This window comes from Monodon monoceros, unplaced genomic scaffold (genome assembly GCF_005190385.1).
Source record: "Monodon monoceros isolate NGI ecotype Baffin Bay Population unplaced genomic scaffold, NGI_Narwhal_1 Super_Scaffold_18, whole genome shotgun sequence".
In the NCBI taxonomy this organism is placed as follows: domain Eukaryota; kingdom Metazoa; phylum Chordata; class Mammalia; order Artiodactyla; family Monodontidae; genus Monodon; species Monodon monoceros.
In genome coordinates, this window is record NW_021703774.1 from 59861833 (window position 1) to 59887232 (window position 25400).

Here is a 25400-nt window from a genome sequence, read left to right on the forward strand (position 1 = left end):
TATAACAACACTTAAAATATACTTAGGAGAGTGTTATTGAATCATTTAGTAATGCAAGCGTTCATTTTCTAATTTAGCTATTTTCATGAGTGTGAATTTTCACTTATTGGATTATCATAGCATAGACAGACACGTTTAATTTTCTTAAGGAGGGATGTGCCCAGATTTTCCTGACAGTTGTTCACCAATGGACCACCTCCCTGGGGTGAGCAGGACTGACCCCTTGGATTTGGAAGAATTTCCTTTTAAGAGCTTTCTGTGATGCAGCTCTACCTGGGTGTCTCACCTCTCTGCCTGGCACCCCATTCATGATTAAGAGAGACAGATAAATTACCTCTTTGGGGCTTCTGTGGTGGCAGAGTGGTTGAGAGTCCACCTGCCGATGCAGGGCACACAGGTTCGTGCCCCGGTCTGCGAGGATCCCACGTGCCGTGGAGCGGCTGGGCCCGTGAGCCATGGCCGCTGAGCCTGCGCGTCTGGAGCCTGTGCTCCGCAACGGGAGAGGCCACAACAGTGAGAGGCCCGTGTACCGCAAAAAAAAAAAAAGAAAAATTACCTCTTTGTGCAGATAAATCAATGGCATCTTAAACATCTCTGCTGTGACTGCCCCGGGGCCATGGTGACCACAAGGACAGTGACCCACTGATCCAATGCCCGGGCAGCCAAACTCACCTCTATTCATGACAGGGCATCTGTTAGGTTAATCTAGCTGGAGAAAGAAGACTAAAACCAGTGAGAGAAAAATCAGGTAATCTTTCTATGAGTGAAGAGGGTATGGTTTTTTCTTTTTTTTTTTTTTTTTTTGCGGTACGCGGTCCTCTCCTGTTGCGGAGCACATGCTCTGGACGCGCAGACTCAGCGGCCATGGCTCACGGGCCTGGCCGCTCCGCAGCATGCGGGATCCTCCCGGACCGGGTCACGAACCCGTGTCCCCTGCATTGGGAGGCGGACTCTCAACCACTGTGCCACCAGGGAAGCCCAAGAGGGTATGTTTTAACGATACATTTCCTTGTCAGAAATTTTATCAGAGGTAGAAATAAAATGCAGAGCATAGCCGTGCCTTAATTCATCCTAAATGTATTTTCTGAGGAAGTACTATTACACGTCGGTGCTGCACCGTGATAAATCCCAGTTGCTGTGCTTGGAGACCTCACAGTTTCGAGGGCTGATAGATGTATCCGAATAGTCTGGTAAAGTGATATGAGCTGCAGTAACATTTAACACTTGTTGAGAGGAGCTTGTTTTCTGTGTTGTTTACATGCATTAGGTCAGCTAATCCTGTGGGACTTTTATTGGTGTCCTCATTATGCAGGTGGGGAGCTGAGGCCCAGGGGTGCAAAGCTAGCAGAGCTGGACTTTGGCCCCAGTCAACCTGGCCCCCGCTGTGAACCACATTGCCTCTGGGTGCGGGATAAGAGCCTACGTTTGTCATAAACTTAGAGGGAGGAGTTGAGGTTTGTTTGCCACAAAAAGTTGGAAAAGGGCAGATCTGGTGTTAGGAACAGGATGTCCTACCTCAGGAAATCAGGAAACACCAGCTAGGGTTCTTAGTAGTCCCCTGCCCATCCCTGGAATCTCATTCCCCACCCTCAGGATGGTTCTGGGTTGAGAGCCTGAGGGCACCTTCCACTCATGGCCCTTGGGACTGAGACACGTAGCCCATCCCCACTCCAGGCCCAGTACTGACTTGCCTCCCTGGGACCAGCTGCTCACATGAACCAACCTTCCTCATCTAAAGGAGCTGACTCCTAAAGGCCTTGTTCACTGAAGTTTATAACAAAGGGATTGTCTCCCAAACTGTGTTCTGCAAGATAGGAATGCTGTACCACAGAAAGAGGGGACAGGAGTATTGGAAACGCTAGTCTGAGCGAACTTAAGGAAGGTTTTGTTTGTTGTTGTTTCACTGCAGGACTTGTCAGAACCTTCTCTCTGCAAATGTGCCTTACACATACATCCCCAGGAGGAAGAGAGGCAGATACAGCATGCAGTGCTGTGCTAATTGATTTGACCCCATTTGGCATTTATTTTTTCAGGGAACCCCTATTAAATGGCCTACAGAATACAGATCGAGAAAAGCTCAATGGAGGACTATATTGAGTGGTTCAAAATGTGAGGGCTATCAGAAAGCTAGGCTGGAGGAGTAAAGGGATGCACTTTGGGGTCAAAGGATTTGAGTGGGTAGGACTTAATGTAAAGCAGAGGAGAGGAAGACACCCCAGGAAAGGGAAGTATATATCAAAGGCATGACAGCAGCATGAGTGCAAATGCCCAGGTAAGGGCTTAGAAGCTCCGTCCCTTTTGAGCAGCTCTCGTGCCCTACTCACACCTCCATGGCAATCAGGACAGGCAAATGATCGGGGGGACATTTTGGGGCACTGATTGGCAGGATTGTTCCAATGAAAAGAGGGGCCAATGATACTTTACTCTTCTTACATAACCTATGTATTAAATTCTGCAGCAGAAACTCCCAACAGCAGAGGAAAGTTTAGCACGTCCTTTGTAGTGGGTGGTGCCTGTTCACACCGCATTGGCCTCCCCCTCAGCACCTGGCCTGCCTTCCAGCTGTTGCCATCTGCACCTCTTGGCCCGAGGCCTAGCTCTGGCCCTGGAGTCTGCTCCACCCTGTGCACCTACAGGCTGCCAGTGCAGGAGAATTAATGCCCTGCTGGAGCAGCCCTCAGCCAGTGACTGAATTCTGACCCAAAAGGCTTTGCCGTCACGTGTGGTAACTCTGCACTCCCTGTTCCATGTTGTGTCCTCGAATTTGCCAGCATGATGAAGCCCTGTTGTTAACAGGGGTAGCTAGCCAATAAGGCTTCCTTTATTGAGTTCCTTCCTGTTCCTGCCAGACTCCCACACGTATTTGCAATATCCATTTCCTAGGGCTGCTGTAACCAAGTACCACAAACTGGTTGGCTTAAAAAGCAAATATTGATTCTCTCACAGTTCTGGAGGGTAGAAGTCCAAAATCAGTGTGTTAGCGGAGTTGGTTCCTTCTGAGAGAGACTCTGTTCCACGCCTCTCCCCTAGCTTCTCGCTGTTTCCTGGCAATTTTTGGCACTCCTTGGCTTGTAGATGCATCACCCTGATCTCTGTCTCCATCTCCACACGACCCAGTCTGTCTTTGTGTCCAAACATCCCCTTTTTATAAGGACACAGTCCTATAGGATTAGAGCCCACTCCAGTGACCTCATCTTAACTTGAGCATCTGCCAACACGTTATTTCCAAATAAGATCACATTCACAGGTACTGGGTAGGGGGAGGGGTTTAGGACTTGAACAGTCTTTTACAGGGCACAGTTCAGTCCATAACACCTACCGATGCTTCCTTGGAACATCTCCCAAATAAAGTACCTGTATTCCAATCTTTGTCTCAGGGTCTGCTTCTGGAAGAACCCAAACTAAGACACCCTTTTGAAAACGGTACCTCAGGGGTATAGAGAGATTGTGAAACTTCCCAAGCACCATGTAACAAGTCCCTTGCTTTAATTATGATTTGAGTCATCATTTTAATTTCTTACCTAAATACAAGAAGATACTTCTCAACCTCTCCTAAGACTATCTGGAAGAGTTGTTTCTATGATGGCTCGATTTATTTGTTTTGAACACTGATTATCATTCTCCATGATGTGGCTCAATGAGGAAGGGAAAGAGACATGTTAAATGCACCGAGGTCTTTGCCATTAGGTATCTCTAAGGGAAAGACACTTTTAGCTCAAGGCATAGGTGTTCGTTTCCAGCCTGGTTGACTGTCAAGCTCCTGCTGAAGTGACTGGTGTAGATGCAGACTGTGGGGTTGCTGAGCCAACTTGGTCCCCTCCCTCCCTCCGGAAGATGGAATAAACATGTCAGAGAGGAGGGTGATTCCCATCTCAGGAGCACCGGGGTTGCCCTTTAGAAAAACATTGCCAGCACATTCTGCAATCTCGAAATGAATCTGAATGGTAATTCAAGAGGCAGGGCTTGTTCTGGATTTTGAGACAGTTCTTCTACCTGCTCCAGACCCTCCTTTCCCAAGCTCCATCTCGACTCCACATAGCAGTGGTCTGGATGGCAGAGGGACCCTGACAGGAGGAAGGGCTAGGGTGGCAGCTGTGGCTGGCACCTCCTGCCTTCTGTGTGGTCTCCTTGGCTGGTGAAGGAAGAACAGATGAATTTGTGTTTCCAAGTAACAGCTGCCGGGGGCCCCAGCTGTGAGGCAGGGTGGTTCCAGTTCAGTTCTGAGTCAAGAAATGCTTCAAACATGTTCTTCTTGGCAAGAGTCACAAGGAATTGGCCATTTCTCTGTAGCTTTCTGCAGTCCATGAGCATTTGAGAAACTGGATGAGGCCCTGACTGCAAGGAAAGGCCTTGTGAGTGTGTTTTAGTTAAGAATAAATTTTGACTCTAGCGAGACATGCTTGTTTACAAACACAGGTATGTAGACCAGGACTAGGGATGACCTTGATTTTCTCTGCTGTTGCAAGAAGATTGTGTGTGTTGTGTGTGTGTGTGTGTGTGTGTGTGTGAGAGAGAGAGAGAGAGAGAGAGAGAGAATTAGGAGGTAGGAAAGGGACAAGAAAATGTATTAAAAGGATATTCAGGGCTTCCCTGGTGGTGCAGTGGTTGATAGTCCACCTGTCGATGCAGGGGACACGGGTCCGGGAAGATCCCACATGCCACGGAGCGGCTGGGCCCGTGAGCCATGGCCACTGAGCCTGTGCGTCCGGAGCCTGTGCTCCGCAACGGGAGAGGCCACAACAGTGAGAGGCCCGCGTACCGCAAAAAAAAAAGGATATTCATGGCAAAGAAAGTAATTTCTAGGATTCCTTTTCTATTCTTGCTAGCAACCAGCACCTCAGGGATCTCTGGGCTGTGGGTGTGGGCGGTTGTGAGAGGAGAGTGTTGACTAGAAGCAGCATAGCTTTTATTCTACTGCTGGAAAATGGCCCCCTCCTTTGTGAGAGACGGCCACTCAGTGAGGTTCACATCGTCAGCAAGGAGTCCTTCTTGCTCAGCTGATTTAGGAGAAAGGGACCACATCCTGAAGCAGAACAGTCTTCATTTATTTCAGATTCTTTCCCTTGTTGCCAACTTTCCATTTACCTTCAACTTCCATCTCTAACAATGTTGACCGCGTGCCTGCCTGCACCCGGTGTTTCCATATAAGGTCCCACCACACAGCCCATTCAGTCTTATGACAGCCCCATGAGGTACTCGGCAGCAGTGCTCCATTTTATGGGTGAGAAAACCAAAGCTCTAAGAGACTAGTCTCAGGACTGTCGTTAGTGAGTGGTGCCGCCTAGGTTTGATGCCTGCCATTCCCAGGGTCCTCACTGTGCTGAGCTCCACCATGAATACGACTGCAGGAAGAGGTGCCATCAGAGAAGGGGGCTATGGTGTGGGATGCTGAGACCAGGTCTGAATCTCTCTCTGGGCGATTAGGGCGCTCCTGACCACATGTTTCCCCATAGGCTTTAAGACAGACCTGCCTCAGGCTCTCTTCCTGGCGCACAGGGACAGCCATGAAGCCACCTGCAGCCTGCGCCTCCTGCCAGCACCATTTGCAGTTGCTCAGGGCCCACCCACTGACGTGTGGTAATGGGGTTGGATGGAATTGATCCAGCAGGGGCTGGAAAAAAAAAAAGAAAGCATGGCGATGTTCCAAAAAACTTTGTTTACAAGCAGGCAGCTACCCAGATTTGGGTCGTAGGCCATATTTTGCCACCCCTGGTTAAGAACAATGGGATCAGAAGTCAGATGCTTGAGTCCAAATCTACCTCCACTACTTCGTATGCCTGGTTTTCCAGCTCTGCGTCTGAAAGGAGGCCCTGTCAGTAAGTGTCTGCCCATCTCGCCTGATCCCAGCCCATAGTACCAGGGAGACACCTGAGGTGCCCTCCTTAGGCAGCTGCCCAGCTGGAGTGGGTGGTTGGCTCCAGTGAGCAGATAGCACAGGTGTGAGCTTAAAACAAAAAATGGCCTACATTTGCCGGGGGAGTATCTTCAAGGTCGATAGCTCTCTCACTAAAGAGAAATGGAAACCCCAATGTGATTCGGCTGGCCTGAGTGATAAATGCACTTGTTATTATTCTCTGATTCGCTCTGTTCATGGAGAGTTTAGTCACAGGAGTTTCTATTCTCAGGAACTCACAGCACATCACAACACACAGCTTAATTGTCCTCATAATAATTCTGCTCTGTATAACAAGCCTTTACAGGCAAGGGGTCGGGGGCAGTTATGAGAAATCATGTGTGTTAGAATTGCTACCCGTGCTTCGAGATGATCATCAGATAAAAGTTAAATAATAACACACGTACGTGTACAGGCCACCTCTCTAATCTTATATTCAGGTTATAATAAAAGGATGGCATATTCTATTTTCAGCCTTCTTTAACCCTTGAAATTGTGTTGATTTTGAAAGTAAAAATCCAGCATCCTGTTAAGTTAAGGAAAGACAAAAAACAGATGAGAATTATAGAGCAGTAAGAGTCTGGCTCAAAGTGGTAAGAATTATTGTAGGACAAGAAAGCATTGGGACTTCCGGTGGGACCAAAGTGAGGCGGCGGGGCAGGGGCTGGCACCTCTCGCAGCAACCATGGCATATACCGGCTGCACCGTGCCTCTCATCGTGATGATTGTGTTCTGGGGCTTCGTTGGCTTCCTGGTGCCCTGGTTCATCCCTAAGGGCCCCAACCGGGGAGTTATCATCACCATGTTGATGACCTGTTCAGTTTGCTGCTGTCTCTTTTGGCTGATTGCAATTCTGGCCCAAATCAACTCTCTCTTTGGACCACAGTTGAAAAACAAAACCATCTGGTACATCAAGCATCACTGGCCTTGAGGAAGAAGACCTGCTCTCCAGTGCTCAGTCATTGAGATCACAAAGAAAACTCGTCTAGATGCAAAATCACCTCCATACCCAGACCACCTTCCTTGAGTCACCCACTTTGGCCGTCAGCTGCCTTAAACGTTCACACAACATTTGAATATTTATTCTACAAAGCAGTACTTTTTCCTCTCACCTGTTTTACACTTTGATGAATGATGTGCCTATTGAATCTAAACTGTGCTGCCTCTATAAAATGTTTATGTAATCTTCCGAGATAGAAAGTGCTGTTCTTCTGAGAAATAACATTACTCTCTCCTTGGGAACTGTGGATCTGAAGATGGCTCCTGCCTGCTTACAATATGAGAATCGGCGACGTGTTTAAAAACTGTTACATGACAATAAGACTCCAGTGGGGCAGTCAGTAGGAGAACATGTTCAGAGGGAAAATCTGTCCCACCAGAACTATACCAAAGCATATTTTCATGTTGAATTTCTTATTTCTGCCCTCTTTTGGAATAAATTATTTTTCTGCTTTCTATGGAGAAAAGAAAAAAAGAAAAGAAAGCATTGGGTGATGTCAAGATCTCATCATCAGGAAAATGGAAAGCTACATCATAAACGTTGTCTGCCTGATCCTAAGCCTTCTCATTGTAAAGGATGTATTGTCTTCTCAGAAGCAGTAACCTCCTTTGGGACATGAGTAAAATAAGTTGAATTCAGTTTCCCTTTCATGATATAATGAGTATTTCTCCAGTGCAGCATAAGAAATAGAATATCACCCAGGAGAAACTTACATAGGCAGTGATAATGTGGAAAAATCTAATAAAGAAAACCCACATGCCCCATGGAGGAGAAGCCCTCTGTGTGTGTGATCGTCATCTTGTGAGTGCTTCGATCACACTTTATAGTTTTGCCAAGTGCTTTAATGTAAATTACTTCAATGAAAAATTCATATCCCTTTGAAATGTATAGGTTAGCCCCCTTTTATTGGTGGGGGCTCTCTTTAAGCTAAAGCTTAAAAAAGATAAGTGATTTGCTCAAGATTAGTTATATTGGTAGAGCTGGAAATTGAATTTCATTCTTCTGGGTCCAAATCCAAGTTCTTCTCCCAGGAAGTTAACGTGTGGACAGGTTGTAGGTATATCTGTGGCCTGGAGCAGTGGCATGCAGTGGGGTGAGCAACCTTATAGAAAAGAATACACTCAACTAAAATTTGCATACGAGCTTCCATTATTACACACACTTTCATTTTCTATTTATTTTCCTCTTAGAGGTCAAAATTTCCATTCCTGATTTTAACCCAAAGAAGGGCTAAGTAAATTCCATGGGCCACTCTTGAAGAAGGCAAACTGGAAAAAATATACAATGCCAAATGACTAGCCTAACAGGGTGTGGACACCTTGGTCACCACTAATTCTTGTACAGTTTAACCCTAGTGACAATTTTGCAGGAACAAAATAGCTACTGTTTTTGGTATTTGGCCTCCAGGTGTGTCAAATACCTTTCGATTGAGGTATTTGACAGAGCAGGGCTTTTCAACCTCTGCACTATGGCATATAGGGCTGGATAATTCTTTGCTGTGGGAGGCAGTCCTGTGCCTTGTAGCACATTTAGCAGCATCCCTGCCCTCCACCCACTAGATGCCCATGGCACCTCCAAGTTGTGATAACCCCAAATGTCTGCAGATGTTGCCAAAATCCTAGGGGGTAAAATCTTCCCCTGGTTGAGAATCGGTGGATTAAAGTCATCATTTTTGTGGGTTAATCACTCATTGATGGGTTAGGCCCTGATGGACCATCTAGTCTGACTTCATTTTGGTCATTAAGTTGACCAGCACAGGAGGCTAGCAATAGATCCATTGCTAATCACTTTCCCCGACAGGGCTGTCCTGTGAGAATGGCTTTTTGACAGCTCTTCCCAAGGGCAACAGCTATAAATCATGGAAAGCAGCCACTTGACATTGGGTATCCACAGTTGGCAAGTGCCTCCTTCTGTCTTCCATTTGCATTTCCATCCAGGCGGTGGGACTGAGGGAGGTCAGTTTCAGCAGGAAGTGCATAGATTTAGGAGGCAACCAGACGTAAATCGAAATTCTGGCTTTATCACTACCTAGCTAGGTGACCCTGGGCAAGTGACTAAACCTCTCTGAAACTGTCTGCTCCTTTATAAAATCAAAATAACTCTACCTACCTTAAAGAATTTGGGAATTAAAGGGCTCAGATGGAGCTAGGCACATAGTAGCACTGTAATAAATATTTTCTATTACTATAAATTAAAAGGGAATGAATGCCTGAACAGATAAAGTTAGAAATGTCAAATGGAGTGTCTGCCAGTGGCCAGGTCTGTCTGAGCTAATCTCAAGTGTTTTCTGATGATCTCTGAAGCATGTGCCCATCTCGAGCTCCCTCAAGGCCCTCTCCACCTGTTCCCTTTCCAATGTCCCTGTTCCTCTGACTCTTGAGGGACCTGAGTGTTCTAGAACAAATAGTCAGAAAGGTGTGGATTCATGTAGAGATATGTCAAAGCATTGTTGGTTTTAGCAGCTGATCTGTTCTGGGGTGTGAAAAACAACAAAGTCACTAAGCCACAGAGGGATTGAAATGTGAACAGATGGGCAGATGGGAAGGCAGCTCTTCACCTGAGCAGCACGGAAGTTGCTGCCCTGGCCGGGGCTGGAGGAGAGGCTGGAGGACAGGAAGGGTGGCAGAGAGCTGCCATGGCCAGGATCCCAAGGCCAAGCTGCTAGCACCCATCACACATCTGCAGCAGGGTCTATACTAGGCACCAAGGAGAAAGGGCCAGACGCTCAATAGGATATTTGGTCAGGACAGCCCTGGGTAAAACGACAAAGGAGACTTTTTTAGTACCATCTCTCTTCCCCTCTGCATCATGGAATTTATGCTTGGTAAAGAAGCTAGGAGATCTCCTTTGTCCTAATCCCTTTAGTTCACTGGCCCCAAGAAAGGAGGTAGCAGAATCATGAAGCTGGGGGTTGAGCCAGAAAGATGCTGGAGGTGGAATTCAGGTCATGGATGGGGTTCGGTGCCCCTTCTGTAGGGAGTTCTAGGTTTGTTCCAATTGACAGTTTGTGGTTCTAGATCTTCGGCCCAGGATGGACTGCCAGCCCAGTGTTCCTTCTGCTCTGCCAGGCTCCTTCCCCCATCCCTGTGTCTTATTTTAACTCTAAATTCTAGGATAATAGGTATCCAAGGAGATGAGTACTGTTTCTAGATCAAATACCAACAATATGTACAATCTTTGTGTCCTTATTTACTTGATGCTGCCCCTAAAAGTAGTAATTCACCACCAAGAAACGTTCTCCTGTCCTAGAATACTAAAGAAAATGAGAAATAAGCAAAAGATGACTTGGAAGTCAGCAATTCTACTGCATCCTATTTAAAATTGGGTGGATTTTAATACCTGCTTTTAGAACCTACAACACACACACTTTTATTTATTTTATTTTTGGCTGCGTTGGATCTTCGTTGCTGCACACGGGCTTTCTCTAGTTGTGGTGAGCATGGGCTACTCTTCGTTGCGGTGCACATTGCAGTGGCTTCTCTTGTTGCGGCACACGGGCTCAGTAGTTGTGGCTCGCGGGCTCTAGAGCGCAGGCTCAGTAGTTGCGGTACACGGGCTTTGCTCCCCGGTATGTGGGATCTTCCCGGACCAGGGATCGAACCCGTGTCCCTTGCATTGGCAGGCGGATTCTTAACCACTGGGCCAACAGAGAAGCCCAACACACACACTTTAAAACACAACATTTTTCATATTTTAATGAGTACGAGGTCAAAGCATACTTATTGTGGAAAACTTAGTAAATATAGAAAAGAGAAAACAAAAATCATTTTAAAAAATTTTGCTACCGAGACTCATTAGTATGTTGGTGACTATCCTTCGAGGTTTGAATATGTGCATTTAGTTTTGTAACTTTTTTTTCACTGAACAATAAATCATAGCCATCTTTCCTTCTTGTTAAGTATTTCTCTATATCAATTTTAGTGCCCATAGAGTGCCATAATTTATGCCACCACTGCCTATTGTTGAACATTTAAATGGCTTCACATTTTGATGCATTATGAACAGTGCTGCTGTGGGCATTCGTGTGCATATATCTATACCCACATTTGGGGTTAGCTCCTTGGAATAAATTCCCGGCAGTAGACTTGCTAGGTCTCCCCTCCCCTCAGTGTCCCTGCTTCCTGGAGCCTGCCTCTGGTGCATTCACGGGCCCAAACTTTGCATCACCCACCTTCCTCGTGAAGCTTCCTAAACTCCAGGCCTATCTCCATCTGTTGGAGATCTCACGTGTGAAAGGATACACATCACACCCCTCCTGGCCTGCTCTCCAAAGGGCAGAACTGATGGCCGTTTGTAACCATGGTGGTCAAGACCAAGAAGGGTTTCTCTACCTCTCCTTATCAGTCAGACTTCTCCTCCATTCCCCACTGACACCATTATCATCAAACATACTTCATTAGGAAAAGGAAGGGAAGGCGGAAGTTGTGGAAGAGGAATGAGAGAATGGAAGAGAATTTGCAAAAAAAGTACAGCAACAGAGTGACGAGTCTTGGCTTTGAAGGCAGACCATCAGCATTCGAATGCTGCTCTGCCATATTCTAACTGTGGGACCTTGGACATTTAACTTAACTTCTCAAAGCCTCAGCACCTCTATCCGTAAAATGGGTGCAATAACACCTATCTCATATGGCTGTTGTGAGGATCCAAAGACGTAACCCGTGTTAGCCCTTAACCCAGGGGCGACACTGGGAAAGAGCTCAACTAAGCAACATCTGTCTCTCTTTTTTTTTTCCGCAGCTTTTTATGGAAGTAGAGTTGATTTACAATGCTATGCCAATCTCTGCTGTACAGCAAAGGGACTCAGTGTTACACACATAGACATGCTTTTTTAAATACTCTTTTCCATGATGGTTTATCCCAGGAGATTGGATGTTGTTCCCTGTGCTAGACAGTAGGACTTTGTTGCTTATCTATTCTAAATGTAATACGTAGTTTGTATCTACCAACCCCAAATTCCCAGTCCATCCCTCTCCCTCCCCCCTCCCCCTTGGCAACCACAAGTCTGATCTCTGTGTCGTAACAGCTGTCTCTTGACGCTTACTCTATGAAGCAGAAAGGGGAAAGCTGGAGAAGGAAAGGGGAAGCTGGAAAGAAAAGAGAAGAAAAATTAAGAAAACGGAGGGAGGGCAGGCAGGAAAGGTTTGAGGGTGGCAGTGGAATCATTTTCACCTGCCCAGAAGTGGAATATGTATGGAATCCAAAAAATACCCAACCCCTTCCCCCCACCTGCCATTCCCCATCGCCTTCCTCTCTGCCCCCAGTAGACCCCATGGCATCCGGGGAACGAAGCCTTCTGTAACTGTGGGACCTGCTCCTCCAAGCTGACACCATGCTGGGTGTCCCTGGGCAAGACCGCTGGCTCAGCCTCCTTCCCTCACACCCACCTGCAGCGGGGTCCCTTTGAGATGGATTTGAGTGGTTTCTCACATCCCACTGAGGGCAAAATGAACTGTCAGTTCAAAAAGAGGTTTTGGGGAGATGTGGTGTCCCCCACCTGGGGCTAACCCTGGCCAGGGAGGTTGTCGATGACTTGAAGCTGAAGACGACAGCCTACGTGAAGGGAGAGGAAAATTCCCCTCCCTGCTAGTAAGAGGCTTCACAGAGCTCACCAGCCTGTTGTTTTCTTGGTGTTTCTTTTTCTGGTTTTTTTTTTTCTTCATACGCATCAGCTTCTGAATTTTACAAGCTGTTGCCCACCTTTATCTCTGAAAGCAGTGGAACATGCTGGACTCGGAAAAGTAAGTGACAGTGAACCGGAGAATAATGGATGGGGTGATAGAGGCAAGGTCTCCTGCTTTCCTCAGCGCTGTGAGGGTTAAGCCTTTCTGTTAAGCCACGATGACTCCTAACCTGCTCACCTCTTCTTTCTCTCCTCCCCCGTCACAGATGTGGAATGTGACAGTCTTAACGCCTAAGACAATTTTAACAGTATGTGCTTCTAAATTCCGCACCCCCCTGCCATTTTTTATTGTGGTAAAATACTCATAAAACTTACCCCCTTAACCATTTTAAGTAGACACTTAGTGGTATTGAGTATATTTGTATCATTGTGCAGCTACCACCATCCATCCATCCACAGAAGTCTTTTCATCTAGCAAAACTGAAACTATACCCATTAAACAATAACCCTCCCTGCTCCCCTCCCCCCACCTCCAGGCCACCACCATTCTACTCTGTGTCTCTCTATGAATTTGACTGCTCTAGGTACCTCCTATAAGTGGGATCATACCATATTGCTCCTAGTGTATCTGGCATATTTTACTTAGAACAATGTCCTCAAGAGTCACCCATGTTGTAACATGTGTCAGAATTTCCTTCCTTTTAGAGACTGAGTACTGTTCCATTGTATGTATATATCATATTTTGTTTATCCATTCATCTGTTGGTAAATAATTGGGTTGCTTCCACTTTTTGGCTAGTGTGAATAATGCTGTTATGATCATGGGTGTACAAATATCTCTTCTAGACTCTGCTTTCAGTTCTTTTGGGTACATACCCAGAAGTGGAATTGCTGGATCGTGTGCTAGTTCTATTTTTAATTTTCTGAGGAACCACCAAACTGTTTTCCACAGTGGCTGCACCATTTTACATTCCCACCAATAATGCACAAGTGTTCCAATTTCTCTACATCCTCATCAATACTTGTTATTTTCTATTTTTTGATAATAGCCATTTTATTTTATTTATTTATTTTTTGGCTGTGCCACGCAGCCTGTGGGATCTTAGTTCCCCGACCAGGGATCGAACCCACATCCCCTGCAGTGGAAGCACCGAGTCTTAACCACTGGACCGCCAGGGAAGCCCGATAATAGCCATTTTACTATAGATGTGAGGTGGTCTAAATTTTTTTAAAAGGAAGAGAACCCAAAGCTAGGATTTCAGAATTTATAAATATAGAATAAAATATACTATTTAAAAATGACAAGTTAATTTAACAAATTAATGAGTTTAACACATAAAAATATAATAACTGCTTATATAAGTTCCTTCTGAGATGTCAAAGGAGAAAAGAGAGAAGGAGAGGAGAAAACAGAAAGAATGGGAGAAGAAAAATTAAGTAAAATTGGGGCAAGATGAGGAGAAAAGGTGAAAGGGCTTTGAGGGCAGCATCTAGAATAATCTTTTTGGCATTGTGAGGCCATTGGCCCTCCAGATGCGCCCCAGCCCTCCCGCCTGTATGTACGTATTTTTCTGAGGGACATGGATTGCTTTCTGCAGTGGTTCTCTGTGTTGGGAGGGACACAAAGATGAGCAAGCTACTGTTCCTTACTTGGGCCAGAAGGTCAGAAAAAGGGTGTGGAGACGGGGAGCATCTGGCGGCTACACCGGCTCTGCGTCCAGGCGGAGAGGCCGGCTTCCTCGCTGGGTTGCCTGTGCCAATACCCCAGCGCGGGCACAGATCAGAGGCAGGGCTGGGTGGCATTCAATCTTGTGTTTCATGCACTTTTAAAGCCGCTTTTGAAGGAACGAATGCATCACGGTTCTTTCGTTTCAGGGAAAGCGCCTGTGAGAGAGCAGGAGGTGGGGAAAACTCAGAGCTGGGAGGGGCCGCCCAGGGCTTTGGTCCAACAAAGCCGCCGCTGCCCAGCAGCTGGGCTCTTGCCCTTTGAAAACGGATCGGCCAGGAGCCCCTCGGCCTCTTTCCCTCGGGCCAGTCACATCACATTTTACAGATCCTCAGGAAAGAAGACCCAAGTCCCTCTCCTCTGGGTTTGTGTCCTGGCATCCCCGACGTATCAGTTTTCTGGGCAAACACAGGCTCTAGGTGAACAGCAGCATTTTGCTTCTCTGGTCCCTGAACGGGGTCACGCTTCCATGGAATTCCACGACCAAACCAGATGAATAGAAAGAAAATGAGCAGAGCCGACTAAGTAGACAGGGCATTGCTGGTGTCTCAATGGGAGTGTCACCTATTCACAAAGCAGGCAGGAAATCTTTAATTAACCCTGTTTCCAGACACAAAAGCCCGTGATAACATTTCATCCTATTTGAATACGTATCTTCAAAGAAGGCGATGTGGGAGTGCTTTTATTTTTGTTATTGGACTGCTAATTTAACACCATGTATATTTTAAACTGTCGTACAAGAACACAAAACCTGTACCTATAAACACAGAGGATGGGGGAAAATCCTTCTTGGAACTCTCCCTTCTCTCTTCCATTTTTATTCCACAGTGGCACACTCCTCTTGAGAAAATCCTGCCCTGGATTTTTATTAGTCTTTTGTAGGCAGTCAGGTATTAAAACCTCACAAATCCATTATGTGCTTCTCAGCCCTGCTTTTCAAGTTGCCTCTCCACGAGGTGTGGACTAATGAAATGGAGGGGGAAGCAGCTACTTTCTCCCTCTTAGAAGAGGCTGAGCCCAAAGACAGACCATCCTTCAGAGACCCTCAGGGCAGGCTTCCTCCCTGTACTCACCATATTCTTACTGCCCCAAGTTTTAATTTAGAGCTATTTGAATTACCAGAATATGCTCCCATATGTGGCATAAAAATATGCCTGCACATACAGAAAGGGATATATTGGTTTTGCTCCATCAGAGAGGGTCTTTTTCTATTTTGTAAAAAAAGTCTCAAGATTACCATTATGTCATCTTAGCAATGAAATTGTTTACAAATTTTTGTTAGTACATATGCTAATAATATCTAATATTTTTCTAATATCTAAAAATAGAGCCGTATTCTGATTTCCACTTTACAAGGCACTCTCATAGTACAGCGCCTCATCACAAACCCTTTGAGACAGGGATTGTCATTCCCACTTGACAGATGGGGAAACTGAGGTTCTGGGTGGCTGACTGAGTTCCTTAAGGGAACACAGCTAGAAAGCAATATTGTGGGACAAGGACCTGCATCTTCCAACGCCCGGTCCAGTGCCCGTTCCCTTTGGCCCTGCTGCCTTGTCACAAAAAACACTCGATAAAGCATTGCTGGAAGGATGGTGGGTCCGGCTCTGTGAGATTAGTGACCGCTTTGGTCAGAATGGCCAAGTGTGGTTATCAGTTTGAGCCCGGACAAAGGCACCAGGCTGAGGCTGCCGGTGGGTCCTGGAAGCTTCCTGTGCCCCCTCACAGTGGGCGCCAAGGAGCACCCACCTGAAGGAGGGGTGTTGATAACCTAGGGCTGGCCTCCGCAGAGATGCCTCTTTCTAACTCATGCAAAAGTGTACAAACAGCTGGCCGTGGCCCGGCGTTAGTGGTCAGAGCTCTTTCACAAGGTGGGAGGGGACTTTCCTGTGCTGACCCTCTCAGTAGGCGGCAGGTCCCACAAGCCAGAGAGAAAGGATGTGGTAGCAGAGACTGGCCTCTGCAGCGTGGGAAACAGATCTGCATGCCATCGGAGGGGTGCCTGCCAGAGTGTACGCTCTGCCCTGAGCTCAAGTCGGGCTCTGGATGGGGCCTGGGCCTGAGGAGATCAGGGCTCTGGTCCCAGTTCTGCCACAGATCCCTTTCTGTTTTATTTCTGTATTTCTGTTGACACAGTATGTTCACAGAAGCAATCTCTGTGGAGTCCCACCACAACCCTGTGGAGTTGGCCCGTGATGCTCAGAGAGGTTCAGTGACTTGCCCATGGTCCACAGCACTTTGGCCCCCAAGGCCAGGGCACTTGCCACCTCCCTTCGTTGTGTCTCAAGAGCTGCAGTGATTCAGGCAGGTCCTATGTCCCTTCTGAATTGGATTTCTCATATGAAAAATGAGGGAGTCGAGGCCAGAGCCAAATCAGTTTCTTGATCTTGCTGTGATCAAAACATGTTTTTCTTTCCACTGACTTTTCCATGTTGCTCATTTCTGTGGCGGACGATGCCTCTTCTCTCGTTATCTCTTGGGAGCAGCAGAGCTGAGGCTACCTGCCCCTCAGAGCATGGCGGTGTGTCCTTGAAGGGGTCCGAGGGGCAGTGTGGACAGGGAGGCAAGGGGAAGGAGGCTCTGGAATGTGGTGGACCACAAATCCTGCCCCTCCCCCGTGACAGCCCTCCTGTCATTTTCTTTTTTTTTTTTTTTTTTTGGTGGTACACGGGCCTCTCACTGTTGTGGCCTCTCCCGTTGCGGAGCAAGGCTCCGGACGCGCAGGCTCAGCGGCCATGGCTCACGGGCCCAGCCGCTCCGCGGCATGTGGGATCTTCCCGGACTGGGGCATGAACCCGTGTCCCCTGCATCGGCAGGCAGGCTCTCAACCACTGCACCACCAGGGAAGCCCTGTCATTTTATTTTTGTTTAATGTCTTGGTTGTTCAACCTTCTTGTCTTCTTTCCCCCATACCCACCCTATGGCCATACTGGTCTCCTCTGGGGCTCAGCCAGAGGGAAGCAGAGAGCAAAATTCATATCGTTCTTGGTGGGAAATCGTTAAATCCCACCCAGAGTGTCTGTGGGGCTTTGGGGCTGGAAGCAGGCCAGAAAGGAGGGCTTCCTGAGCTCCACTCCTCGTGTTCTAGACCCCTGCCCAGGTTTTAACCACCAAGGAAGCCATGCCAGGCGGGAATCCTCCCCACAGGAGCCTGGCACTCCGTGTGCCAGCCAGCCCTGCAGGAGGAATAAGACATGGGCCCTGATTGCGGGGAGCTCCCGGGAGAGGCAGATGTATAAACAGATCATTTTCTTGAGTCTCCAGCAATCCAAGGCCAGGATTGAGTTTCTGCAAGTACAGCTGCTGAATCGTAAATCATTCTACTAGCTGTAGGGCTTCCACCCCGTCATGTCCAGTGAGGAGAGGCAGGCGGGGAGGGACAGGCCCACTCACACCACCCACTCTGCCGTGGCCCGGGCCATCTGAAGATCTGCTCAGGCAGGGACGTCATCCTTGCAACACTCAGACCCTCGCTTGCCTCTGTTTTCCTGAAGTAGCAACGGTGGGAGTTAAATGTAGGACGTGCTTTCAGGAGGCTCTGGCCAGAGGGCTCCAGGTGGCACCTCATCCTCCGGGACCTCCGCCCTGGCCTCTGGGGTCCCTGAGGGGGAGGGACAAGAAGGGGGGCTGCTGAGAGCCAGGAGCCCTGGCTGTCCCTGAGACTGAGGTGGAAGCTTAAGGGGCCCCCATGCCCACAGGCAGCATGGGGAAGGGGGAAAACAGAGGGAGGAGACAGGGCAGGGTGGGCAGGTGGTATCTGAGTGATGACTGAGGGTAAAGGAATCAGAGTCCCGAAGAGCACGCTGCTCTCAGAGAAACAGGAAGAAAATAAAAGCGGGTCACTGGCCGCTGTGCCAGAGCACAAGGAATGAAGACGGGAGAGCTGTGCCTGCAGCCTGCACACTGACCAGCGTAGTTCCCACCTCCCATCCCACTTCTCCACACAGCCCCGGCCCGCCCGCCCCTCAGGCAGAGCTGGGACTGAGGTCCTTTGCCCCCAGTCCCATACACTGGGTGGCGGCAGTGCAGGGCAGAGGGACACTTGCTGTGGGCAGCCCGGGCAGCTGCTGTTTAGGAAACCTCCTGCTGCGGCCAATCCAGTGGGCAAAGGATTTCTCATGTCCCTCGGGAAGTGGCTGAGGTGACTCTGGGCTGGAGGAGGGAAGGGGACCGACACCTCTTCTCTGACTCAGTTCGTGCCCCGAATTCAGAGCCGAGGAGCACTGCTGGAAAGTGCTGTGCAAATGTAAAATACTTTCAGTGTCATGGTCAGCGTCATGACTGGGCACATCGTGCGCCAACCCTCCAGCTGGCCTCCAGAAGCAGGTGCTCCGCGGCGGGTGACGTGGGCCTTGCCACCTCACAGAGCAGCACCTCTGCCTACCAGCTGTGTGACTTTGGGCAAACAACTTAACCTTCGTGATCCTTGCCTCCTCTCCGTAAGATGGGGAGAATATGACCCATCTCCCTGGTAGGGTTCTGAGGATTAAATACACTTTTATAACCAGTGCTGGGAACATAGGAGATAGTAATAGATACCAGCTCCCTTGTGGGGGAAAAACTAGCATGAATGTTTTAAAGGGCACGAGGACATCCGAGGTTGGTGGGAAAGCAGAGTAGGAAGGAGAGGGTGGCTATTCTTAGGGTCTAGGTGACAAAGCCCCAAGAGGGGCTCGGTCTCCTCCACTGGGCGCTGTAATTGATAAGTTAAAGGTATTCGAATGTTGGCTAGCTGCTCGATGGGTACAGCTGTGGGGAGTATTAGATCAGATTGGGCAGCTCAGAAAGGGCCCAAACCAGGGCTCACCCCAGGCCTCTCCCTCCCCCCATTTTAGCTACTCATCCACCTTGAGGCAAAGTTGGGCTCTGCCCTAAAGGACTGTGGCAGCATGTGTAGGAGAAGCCACTTCCCACTCCCCGCCACCCCACCTTCCCTTCCCAGGCTCTCTCCCAGTAGAAGAGACCCAAGGCCTTTGGGACCTGAGTCCAGAAGGATTCCTTAAAGTCACTCCGGCCCTGCACGATGCTGGGAGGCCTGAAGCCCGGGCCTCCCTGGGCTGCTGCTTCCACAGCAGCTGGGTTTCCTCTGCTGCCTGTCACAGCTCTGCTCTCTTAAAGGTCAGCACCTGGTCCCAGCCTGCAGGGGCTTTGCTTCTGGTCAGGGCAAGAGACGGGAGAGGGATGTGGGCAGAGGAGGGGAAGGAAGGGAGTGCCAACCCAGTGTGCAGAAATGTGTTTGGGAGACACTCACAGAGGAGAGAGGCTCACTCAACCTAGGTACGACCCGAAAGTCAGTGACTTGACAACCAAGCAGCCTCTTGGCTGTCGGTGGGGAGGACCCACCTGCCTTCTTTCTTTATCACCAGTACCTGCAGGAGCTCAACATTTCGTGAGCACAGTTCTGAAAGATCACGAGAGAGAGGAGATGTCATTTTGACCCCTTCATCCCAGAGCAGTGGGGGATGGGGACTGAAGCTGCTGTGGGTTCAAGATCGTCCTCAAGTCAGGCGACTTTTCAGGGGAAGGCCTCTAAGTCCTGCTGAGACAGTTCAGAGCGCTGAGCCTCTTTCTAAGAGTGGTCCACAGGGTGACTAGAGCAGGTCCCCAGGGAAGCAGGGTGCGTAGGTTGCTTAGGCAGGGCTCACACCCAATGAAAGGTACAGAGAAGCCTGCTGCCAAAGGCCGGAAACCAACTTCAGTGGAGGCCCGTGGTCCTTCTCAGCACCCAGTATAGGGCTTTTCCCCACCTGCCCTGTGCCTTAGTATCCCCTGTAAAATGGACAAGCAGGATTTCCTGATGAGCCTCGTGGGGCTAAATGAAGTGATGATCTTGTGATTCCCTCTGCTTTTCTGGGAGACAGTTGGGACAGTGGTGCCATTTGTGATGTGTCTCCATCTGGAGTACTAAGTATTAGTCAGTTCAATAAGCTACTTTTTCTTTTTCTTTTTTTTTTCTTAATGTATTTATTTATTTATTTGGCTGCGTCAGGTCTTAGTTGCGCGGGCTCTTCTACGTGGCGCGAGGGCTTCTCTCTAGTTGTGGCACGTGGGCTCTACAGTGTGTGCTCAGTAGTTGCGATGCACGGGCTTAGTTGCCCCATGGCATGTGGGATCTTAGTTTCCCGACCAGGGATCGAACTCTCGTCCCCTGCATTGGAAGGTGGGTTTTTAACCACTGGACCACCAGAGAAGTCCCTCAATGAGCTATTTCTTAAGCCCCTAATGCTCAGTCCTGGATTGCATCATGAACTTACTGCATCTATCCTCAAGAAACTTAGGGTTTCAGAAAGAAATAAGACATTTCACACAAAATAATCAGAGCAGTAATTCTGAATTTTTCTTTCAATCTCAACCCATGTTGGATGACACTGGAATCTGTGCTCCCTGTGGGCTCACAGAAATCCCACTCTCACCCTACTCCCAACTTTCTCCCCTGGTCAAGAAAACTTTTGGAAAGCAAATAAATGAAAATGATTTTAACAAAGGCATAATTTGACTCCACTCTAAATTTTGTAATAGGTGTAAGTAAGTTATTTCCAAGTTTTTGTATTCTATCTATTATAAATAACAATGTTCTTATCACACCTCTTAATGGATAATGGTCGAGAACCAATGCACTAGGCACTGAGTCTCAGGCAATACTATAATTGTGCTTTATACCAGCCTTATTGTTGACTTAAATATTCACATAAATCTTACATGTGAAAACAAGCTATAGGTTGGAGTTTTTTCACATTATAAAAATTGCCAAGAGTGCCTGATAAAAGCCAAATCTTTTTATAGCAAAATAAGTATATATTTTATGGGGAACACAGATGCATCTTCACATTTGATTTGAAGCAGAGTGGGTGGAAGAGTTAAAAGGTTTCAAAAGGTCCGCTTAAACCATTCTCTAAAATGTCTCTATTTTCTCTAAACTTACCTGAGAAGAATATTCCACAGTCACCCTTGTTTACATGCTCCAGAGCCTACTGTCTTAGGTTTAAGAGGTTCCAGACTAAACTTTTAGAGCTGGGAGAGATCTCGAGGTGGCTCATTGGCTGGCTGAACAGGAAGAGACCTCCAGCGGTGATGGGGGGCTTGACTGGGAAGGGGGGTGGTCTCTGAAAGGTGAAGCAGCACTATAGTGGGCACAGCTGCTACGGTTTTCTTTGTATATTAAAGAGTACCGTGGGGGCCTTCCCTGGTGGCGCAGTGGTTGAGAGTCCACCTGCCAATGCAGGGGACATGGGTTCGAGCCCTGGTCTGGGAAGATCCCACATGCCACGGAGCAACTAGGCCCGTGAGCCACAACTACTGAGCCTGCGCATCTGGAGCCTGTGCTCCGCAACAAGAGAGGCCGCGATAGTGAGAGGCCCTCACACCGCGATGAAGAGTGACCCCTGCTTGCCACAACTAGAGAAAGCCCTCACACAGATACGAAGACCCAACACAGCTAAAATAAATAAATTAATTAATAAACTCCTACCCCCAACATCTTCAAAAAAAAAAGACTAGCGTGGGTTCGTGTCAACTCTTTTTCCAGCTAAATTAACCCTTTTTTCTTTACTCTTTATTCCACTCTTCAAGCTGTTTCCCTTTGTCATTTCCCTACTGAAACTTCTCCAGTTCTTCTCCATTTGGCACACGTTGAGAAGTTCTAAACCAAACACCAAATGTTCAGGGAAATGTGAGAACTGTGTTTCTTTGACTCCAGGGCAGGCTTGTGTCTTAACCATAGGGCTACCCTGACAAATCACCCTTACCTGGCCCAGGTCTACTATCTTTTCAGATCCATTGGATGTCTGCCTAATTGGGTCTTGGCCTGGGCTGGGACTGGGGTGACAGACCACAGGGCAGTGGCCATGGAGTAACATGGTCCAGCCAGTGCATGCTTCTGGATTCTGAGTAACCTCTCAGCATGGAGCTAGGTGTTTTGGTTTGAGGCATGGGAGACAATGGAGAAGTAGAAAACGTGGCGCCACAGTCAAGAAGCTCACTCCCAAATGGGCAAGGCAAGACCCATGGTCAAGAGCAGTAAAGAATGTAGTCGTGAAAAATGGCTTGGTGCAGAACAAGAATTGGCATTTGCAGGCAACCTTGACTGATTGGTAGAACCTGGATCCGTGTACTGACAGGACAGGGGAGGGGTCCCGGGTGAGGGATCAGCTGTGGTCTGGGCATGGAGGGGGCAGGTGTTAGTGAGGCAGCACAGAGGCAGACCTGGCTGGGGGGGAGAGATGTGGACAGGGGACACAGGTGGAAGGTTGGGTGACCAGGGTATGAGGCGCTGAAGCCACATGGCGGCGGGGGGAGTGGGAGTAGGGGTGAGAGGTTTGCAATGTGATGCAAAAGCAAAGCGGAACTTCTAGGCGGGTTTTGAAGGGGAAGGGGAAGGAAGGGGGGCATGACCACCAATGGGCTGCAGTGTGTGGCGGATCGAGGTGGATGTGTCACATCATGTAATTGCCACCGTCTTGTGGTCACAGAAGCATGGTTGTGGAAACTAGATAGGCAGATCTAGGGGGACCTTTGAGCTAATCGAGACTGACCTCCTTTTCTTTTGATTTCTTTCTGGTTTAGTTTTCATTCCAGTTAATGCCCCTCCCCTACCATTTTCAAAGTCATGCATATTTCATTTAGAAAATGTTTAAAGTACAGAGAAGAATAAAGAAACAAACAAACCGCGATCATTATCCATCTTAGTAGAATAATCATTGTTACCAGGGTCATCGATTTCTTTCCAGTCTTTATTTTTATGCATTAGCTTCTTTACATGGTTGGGATTAAGCAATGTAAATAATGCAACTGTTCATTAGCCATATGGGTTTGAATATTTTTAGGGCCAGGGTGTTTTAAACCCTTTTAGTGACCAGGATCTCATTACATCTTTAAGCATACTACGCCTTTTGAAAAGAGAGATAGCTTTAAAAATGTTTTTCCATTTATGAAGTAATATATGCTCACCTAGAAAATATGCAGAACTTAAAAGTGTAAAAATTTTAATCATCTATAATCCTATTGTCCAGAAATCACCTAACCTATTGTTGATATTTTACAGTATTTCCTCCTAGTATTATTCCAAAATAATGTGCATTTTAAAAACAAAATTGGAATCACATCATACAATTTGGATCTTGCTATCTTCATTTACCATAGCATACAAGTTTCCATTTTCTGACAGTTGTGAACATTATATTAACCTAACATTTATTGAGTACTTGGAAGAAACAAGGCCATTCAAAGCATTTTATATATATTCACTCGTTTTAATCTTCACAACAGTCCTTGAAGATAAGTACTATTTTTCATTCCCATTTCACAGACAAGATAACTGAGGCACAGAAGGTGGAATTTGAAGCTGGACATTCTGACTCCACAATCAGCACTTCTGCCCACCATATGGCCTCTCCAACCCGTTCTAAGCGAAGCTTCTTCTGCTGATCAAGTACACACACACACACACACACACACACACACACACACAGTGTGTGTGTATCATGGAAACTCTTTTCCATGAGACAGACTTTCAAATACTGAAAGCATCTCTGAGGTCCCCAAGTCTTGCCTTTGCCAACCTTAACATCCTCAGCCGTTCTTCATGGTTTGAAAGCCCTTCGCCATATTCCCCTTCACTCAGGCAGGTCCAAGTTCTTCTGTGTCCCTTTTACTGGGCAACTAGAAACAAAAGTAAGGCTATGAGGTAATCTGCTCAAGGCTGGTTGCAGCCAGCCTCTCAACCTGTGTGCTGGACACTGGACACCTGCCAGCGTAGCCAGAAGTGCATTGGCTTTTATGTATAACACCTGAACTACCATAACAGAGTGCTTTTTCCAAATCCCTTGGCCCCTCACAGCTCCATGGCCTGGCTTGTCCAGCCTTTTGATTCTTTGCCTGGTCCCACAGAGCACATCCCAGAAGAGAGACATCTAGGGATTTACAAGGGCCTTACTGTGGCTGGGTTGAGAACTTCCAGGACAACCTGGCGGGGATCAAAATGACAGTGTCTGGCCGGCCTGGGTCAGTGGGGCGGGAGGGGAGACCCAGATCTGGCGGCAGGGCTGGCAGCTGCCCCAGTAGCACCTGTGGTTCTCCAGACGGCTTCCCAAGAAAGCATCAGCAGTTTTAAGAGCCAGTCTGCGAGAGTCTGAGTGGGTGGGAGGGGGCAGTGAGGAAGGGGTCTTCTGGGTGGGTGCCGGCACAGCACAGATGGCACAGCCAGTAGGGCTCTGCCCCTTCCCTGGGTCTGCGTGAGAACAAGAAACGCAGCTTTGCTTGCCTGTCACCTGGCACTGAGTTGAGGTTGGCGTCAGGACTGGCTCCAGGTAAAATTGCCAAGATCACAGACTTTGTCCTTAATACCTTTTTCCCTTTGGGGTCTCCTGGCCTGGTCAGTCCTCCTTTCTCTCAGGGTCCTGATAGAGGAGAGAGAGCAATGTGATAAACAGTTTCATAGTAAGGCATTCACAGTGCACAGAAGCTTAATGTGTTACCCCTCTCAGGGTCATTTCCGTTCTATCAGAGACCTCTTAGAGACCCAGATGCCTCCATCTGAAGGTATTTTCTGAGAGGGGACTTCCTGCTGTCCCTCAGAGTACAACAGGGTGGCCAGCAGGCTCTTCACCTCTGTGCATTAAGAACAAATATACACACGGGTAGTGATCCTTTATATCCTTGTGCCTTGATTTCCCCATTTGTGAGAAAAGGATAATAATAATGCATCCCTCCTAGGGTTTTCTGAGAATTAAATGAGATGGTGCATGTAAAGCTCTTAGACTTAAAGCTGGAACATAGTTAGCTTTCAATATATGTTAGCTCTTATTATTAATGTGAGTTATTGATCTGATTATAAAGCAGCTTCGCATTTCTTATGCCATTTTATCCCTATGACCACCCTCTGAATTTAGTTTTATTGCTCTGATTTTATAGGTAAAGAAAGGAAATTATGTATGCAGCTAAGTAAGAGTGGAGCAGAGCTGAATGCTCTCTGAAAGGGTTGTTCATTTCCCCTGCTCGGCAGGGTTTAGGGAGAGCCCAGGGGAACAGCCCTGGGCCTGGCACCCTGGAGGCACAGAGAAGCCCCAGAATCAGAGCCCACCTTGGGCAGCTCACCAGAATCTCAGAAAAAGTGCCAGCAGCCTGGGAGAGGTGCCATTTCAACCCATAATATTGTACTTAGCAG

At 47.8% G+C, this 25400-nt stretch overlaps 1 protein-coding gene and 1 pseudogene across 1 annotated transcript in view; both read left to right on the top strand.

The window, feature by feature from the left end:
• CD247 (CD247 molecule) overlaps positions 1-25400 on the top strand; it is a 78279-nt gene that overhangs the window by 13773 nt on the left and 39106 nt on the right. The window lies entirely within an intron of this gene.
• On the top strand, positions 882-13229 carry LOC114898109 (annotated as a pseudogene).